The sequence below is a fragment of the Puma concolor genome, chromosome A1, assembly GCF_028749965.1.
Source record: "Puma concolor isolate L17-30 chromosome A1, mPumCon1.1.hap2, whole genome shotgun sequence".
NCBI classification, from domain to species: Eukaryota; Metazoa; Chordata; class Mammalia; order Carnivora; family Felidae; genus Puma; species Puma concolor.
The window spans coordinates 60,465,881-60,472,111 of NC_141667.1; the positions used below are offsets into that span (position 1 = coordinate 60,465,881).

At 35.4% G+C, this 6,231-nt stretch overlaps 1 non-coding gene across 1 annotated transcript; it reads left to right on the top strand.

Annotated features, from left to right (window-relative positions):
* The first annotated feature begins 5,156 nt into the window (after positions 1-5,156).
* LOC112861805 (U6 spliceosomal RNA) lies at positions 5,157-5,263 on the top strand. Its single transcript, XR_003223699.1, has one exon. It is a non-coding gene; the product is annotated as a U6 spliceosomal RNA (small nuclear RNA).
* The last annotated feature ends 968 nt before the right edge of the window (positions 5,264-6,231 follow it).

Below are 6,231 nucleotides of genomic sequence, written 5' to 3' on the forward strand. Positions count from 1 at the left end.
TGATACTAATATAAATACAATTGTTTTCTTAATTTCATTTTCAGATTGTTCATTGCTAATGTATAGAAATGCAATTGATTTTTGTATATTGATCTTATGTCTTGAACCTTTAGTGAACTTATTTATTATTCTAATAGTTTTTTAGTGGATTCTTTAGGATTTCCTGCATAGAAGGTCATATCATCTATAAATAGAGATTGTTCTATTTCTTCCTTTAAAACTTAAATGTCTTTTTAAACTTAAATATTTCTTATTTTAAAATTTAAATTAAATGTCTATTTAATTTTCTTGTCTAATTGTGCTGGTTAGAACTTTAGCAGAATGTTAAATAAACAGCAAAAGCAGGCATCCTGGTCTTGTTCTTGATCTTAGAGTGAAAGCATTGAGTCTTTCACAATGAAGTATCGTATTTATTGGGGTTTTTTTTGTAGACAACCTTTATTAAGTTGAGAAAGTTCCTTTATACTTCTAGTTTGGTAAGTTTGTGTGTGTGTGTGTGTGTGTGTGTGTGTGTTTATGAAGGGGTGTTGATTTTGTCAAATGCTTTTTCTCATCTATTGAAAGGATCGTGTGGGTTTTATCCTTTATTGATAGTGTATATTACATTGATATTCAGATGTTAATTCCTGGGTATGTCAAGCTATTATTAAAAAAGCAACCAAATTTTTGTTATGTTGTTATAAATTTCAAACACATAAAAAGTAGAGAGAATAATATAGTGAACCCTCAGTGTCAATTATTATCTACTCCAGGACCAATTTGATTCATCTATACTCCTTGCTTAGCTCTGCCACATTCTAATAATTTTGAGGGAAATCCAAAAAAATATATTTTTCATCTGTTACTATTTGTGTATGTATTTCAAAGGGTGTAAGACTATTTAAAAATAGTCATAATATCATCATAATTAAAATAATTCCTTAATATCATAAAATGTCCAGTGAAAAAATTTCTTTAGTTAAAAAATCTGACTCAAGATCAAAATCAGGTCTATATATTAAAATTGATTCATGTGTCCCTTAACTCTCATTTAACTTTTTGGATCACCTTTCCACCTCTTCCCACCTCTTTTTTTGCATGAAAAAAGTAAGATAATTTAGTCATGCTTGCCACTGTCTAGGTTTTACCAGTTTTATCCCCATGGTAGAGTTTAACATGCTCCTCTAACCCTATATTTCCTGTAAACTGTTAGTTAGATTTAGAGACTTAATCAGACCCAAGGTTGATTTTCTAGCAGTGATTCACCATAAGTAATGCTGTCAAATTTTACCTAGGAGACACATAATATTTGATTGTTTAGTTTTTGTTTTGTTAGCAGCCATCACTATTTACTGCCTAGATTCATACTTTCATTAAGGCTTTCAAAGTAGTTATAGTCTAATTCTCCCTCTGTTTGTAAGTAACATGTTCATTCCATACAAGATTAAAGGGTGTTTGAGGGGGTGGACTGGAATTTATTGGAAGAATTTTTGGGGTATTTCCAGGAACCAAGGCTTTTTGAAGAGTTTTCAGAGTCTCAAAAACCATTAGGCAATAGGGAACTTCTCTCTCTTACCTCCCCAGGCTTGCCTCCATTCCTCTCAACTTGTTTAGCTTTTTCATAGCCAAATATGGTTGCCCCATACTTCCTGCATTTACATTTCCCCAGCCAAACAACATGCAGAGATATTGTGCAAGGATGTTTCAATGTCAGATCCCCTAGATGATATATTCTGATTAGTCCAGTTTGGACCCACTAGTTATGACTATTAGGACAGTATGGAAAAGTCACACAGTTCAAATATGTCCACCTATGGATCAGGTGAGGGAGAGTTCTTAGAGAAGAAGTGTATGGTTTTTTTTTTTTTCTTCCAAAATTGTATTTAAATTCTAGCTAATTAATATAGAGTGCAATATTGGTTTCAGGAGTAGAATTCAGTGATTCATCAATTACATACAACACCCAGTGCTCATTGTAATAAGTGCCCTCCTTAATATCCATCATATATCTGGCCCATCCCCCACTCACCTCCCTCCATCAACCCTCAGTTTGTTCTCTACCTTTAAGAGCCTCTCATCACTTATTTCCCTTTCTCTTCCCCTTCCTTTTCCATATGTTTTGTTTATTAAATTCCACATATGAGTGAAATCATGTGGTATGTGTCTTTCTCTGACTGACTTATTTTGCTTAGCATAATTCACTCTAGCTCCATCCACATCATTGCAAATGGCAAGAAGTATATGTTTGGACAGATCTTCCAAAATAATGGTTATTGGTATCTCCTCCTTCCATGTCAATCCATGGCTTCAAACCACCATTTTTATATATTGATGAATTTCTTTCTCCTCCCTTTTTTTTTTAAATGAGCTTCAGATTCTTATATAAAACTTCCAACTGAAATATCTCCTTAGAAATCCTGTAGACCCAAATCTTAACATGTCAAAGACTGAATTCATCATCTGACCACCCAAAACTTGATCCTCCTGCTTCATACCCTATCTCAATGAAAGGAATCATAATCAATGCATTGAGCCATATAGGAAATGTGAGAATTAACCCAGACTCTTCACTGTATTATTATCCCTTTCTTCCCATGTCGTCCCTCTTAACACCAAGGATGCAAATTATACATCCTTTAATATCATTTGCATTTGTTCTTTCTACTTGACTCCTACTAATGGCCACTGCTCTAGTCAGTAGCCATAGTTTCTAATCTGATTACTTCCACAGTCTCCTAACTAGACTTTCTGGGTTTCATAATGGTTCTTTTCCCATTTATTCTCTACACATCTCATAAAAGACATCTTCCAAAAGCACAGCTTTAATAATTTCATTATGCTGATTAAATTCCTTCAATAGGCCACCACAGCTTTTAGGATAAGATTTAGCAACAAAAATTCTTCATCATCTGGCTCCTGACCACTCCTCCAACTTTGCCCCCATCACTTCTTCACAGTCAATGTATTGTCTAGTCATCCAGAAGCATTTTCAGTTTCCCAGATTTTACAGGTTATTTCATGCTTTTCTACTTGCTTCCCCTGACCTGTTTTCACTCTCTGGTATACCTTACCTCTGTTAACATTTTCATCCAACTAATAGCTAGTTTCTCTTCAAAACTCAACTAAGAAGTTCAATTTTCATCGTCTGTGAGAAACTTCCTAGAAGACACATTTGGCTTGATTTTTTATCTCCGACATTTAGCCCAGCCCAGTATAGAGTAAGTGTTAGATACATGTTTATAATATAAATAAATTACAAACCTACAGATTTTGGGCAAAAGTGCCTGGGCTTGTTGCAGCTCCATCTTCTCAGACATTGTGGGCAATAACTACCCCCTGCCTTTCAGTCAACACAAGTTTTCCCCCAGACTCTTCTGATGGTTCCCTCAGCTCAGTGTATCTCAGTTCATGGACCACAGGCTGAGAGGAGTGAACCAGACAGCTCTGACAGTCAGCACTGCTTCTGGGTACCAATGCAGACAGAAGGAGACCAAAAAGCACAGGAAAGTATAAACAGATTCTTGAAATCTCCAAGGAACACAATCAATCCTTCCTTGCTTGATCAGGGAAAATTCAAAAATGAAGGACTGATCTTTTGGAGTCTAGAATTACAGTCCTTACTATGAGGTCTTTGCTGATACCTGCAATTCACACTGTTCACTTTCTTGATCATCTAGGATAATTCTCTATTTCTGTTATTCAGTTTAGTTTTAGTTTTAGTTTTAGTTTTAGTTTCAGTTTTAGTTTGGGAGACAGAGTGCACACGTGCAAGCAGGGGAGGGGCAGAGAGAGAGAATCTGAAGCAGGCTCCACACTGTCCACAACTGAGCTTTGTACAGGGCTCAATCTAATGAACTGAACCATGAGATCAGGACCTGAGCCGAAATCAAGAGTCTGATGCTTAACCGACTGAGCCACCCCAGAGCCCTTCTGTTATTCATTTTAATACCTGACTACGTTTTGTGTAACTCCACAGTTACATGTAAGCAGTTTGTAGAAAACACACACACATACACACACACACACACACACACACACACACACGCACACACGCATGCACGCACATACAATAACATAGCATATTTCTCAATGTCAGAAGTAGCAGAAACCTGGAGAAAGATAGTCAGATTTTTTCTGAGAAAGAAGGGATGATTCTAGAATTTATAAACCTATTGTGTCTAAAGTAAAAAACTAGCAACAATAATTATTGAAAGGTGATTTGTGAGTATACAAAAAGTGAATCTGTAATCATCAAGAGGCTACTTGCATTCACAAAGGATAAATTATGCTAAATGAACCTAACTGTCTTTTCTAACGGGTAAACTAAATTATAACAACAATTCATATTAATCTGGGACTTTATAATACAAAGCACTTTAAACAGGTAATTCTCAGTGAAGTACCATAGCATTATGGAAAGATAATATATTTTTAAGCAAAACAGATATGAGTTTGAATATTGGTGACACCTTTCTTCTCTGAGCCTTTTTTCTTCATCTGCATGTTTAAAACATATACAATAATAAAAGATGATCTGTTTCCCGATCCAGTTACTGAAATAAACAATATCTTCATTTCATGCAGAACTTATTCTAATTATTACCATTCTTAATTTTCTCAGTAAGCAGTGAAAAATGTAATAGTGTTATCTTTTTTTGCATATGAGAACATCCAGGGTAAATTTAAGTGATTTTTCATATGACACCCAACAAGTATGTTAAAGAACAAAGATATGAATCCTGTTCTTGGCTATATGCTTTCCCCTATGCCATGGAGGAGGGAGATAACTTCATTTCTTCATTTCTTAAGCACGGATTATATGAAATGATAAAGAACTAAGAACTGAATGATATTACAGTATGGAGAGTTTATAGCATTTAATTGACCAGACCTCCATAATGTTGATCAAAATTCACCTGGTTGGGGATGGGGTACACTCTTTCACCCCATAGAGCTCCGGAGTGGCCTATCTTCTTCAACAGTTTAATTAACTTAAATAAACGGAATTCTGATTAAATATGCAAACAGAGAGTGCAACAAGTGGGCAATATGCTGGACATCAAAATCCAAACTCATTTTAAAATAAATAGATAAGAATAGTGAGTCAAAATATTGAAACCAATTTTACCAGAGATCAAGAAAAAAAAATCCCATATTTATGATTTAAAAAATTAAACATGCTCACTTCAACAGCACATATGCTGATATTGGAATGATACAGAGAAGGTTAATGTGGCCCCTGTGCAATCATGACACATAAATTTGTGAAGTGTTCCAATTTTTTTTAATTATACGTCACAAGTAGAGAATTGGGGATACATGGTTTAACAGCAGAAAATATGAAAACAATTCTATGATTTAAGTTGATTACAAGCTCAATATGAATCAATAATTTGGCATATCTTTCACTTAAACTTGGCTCCATTAAAAAAAAAAAAATTCAGCATCATACACAATGAAGATGATGGTCTCAAAGTGTTCTGGGCTGATCAATCTTCACCTGGAATTTCACATTTAAATCTAAACATCAGGAGTGCCTGGGTGGCTCAGTTGGTTGGGCAACCAACTTCAGCTCAGGTCATGATCTCATGGTCGTGAGTTCGAGCCCCGCATCAGGCTGTGTGCTGACAGCTCAGAGGCTGGATCCTGCTTCAGATTCTGTGTCTCCCTCTCTCTCTGCCCCTCCCCCGCTCATGCTCTATCCTCTCTATCTCTCAGAAAAAAATAAACGTTAAAAAAAATCTAAACATATTTTGAAAAGAACCTTGACAAACCAAAGGCCATCTGGGAAACATTCCCAGGATAGTGAAAAGCTCAAAATCTTATGCAAGAAATGCTTTGGAGATACTGGGGAAGTCTATACCAGAGGAAAGAAAACATGTGGGAAACATAATGAAAGGTCCAACTAGAAGAAAGATTTGACTTAGTCTGTGTAGATCCAAATAGTGGACCACAGACCATGCAAGGGAGACATCTCTCAGGGCAAAGTGATGGAAGTGAATGACAATGAAACCTACTGTTTACCAAGCACAAAGCTAATATGTACCTTATATACTTTATTTCTCACAAATCCCTTTAAGTAACAAGCACTGCTACCTCTATTTACAGATTTAAAAAAAATCCAAGCTGAAAAAATTAAAATTACTTGCCCAAGGTCCTAAAACTATTAAGTTCTTAATCAGGGATGAATCCTGACAACCCTATGATGTAGGTACAATTTCAGTTACAAAAAAAACCTGAATTACCAAATTT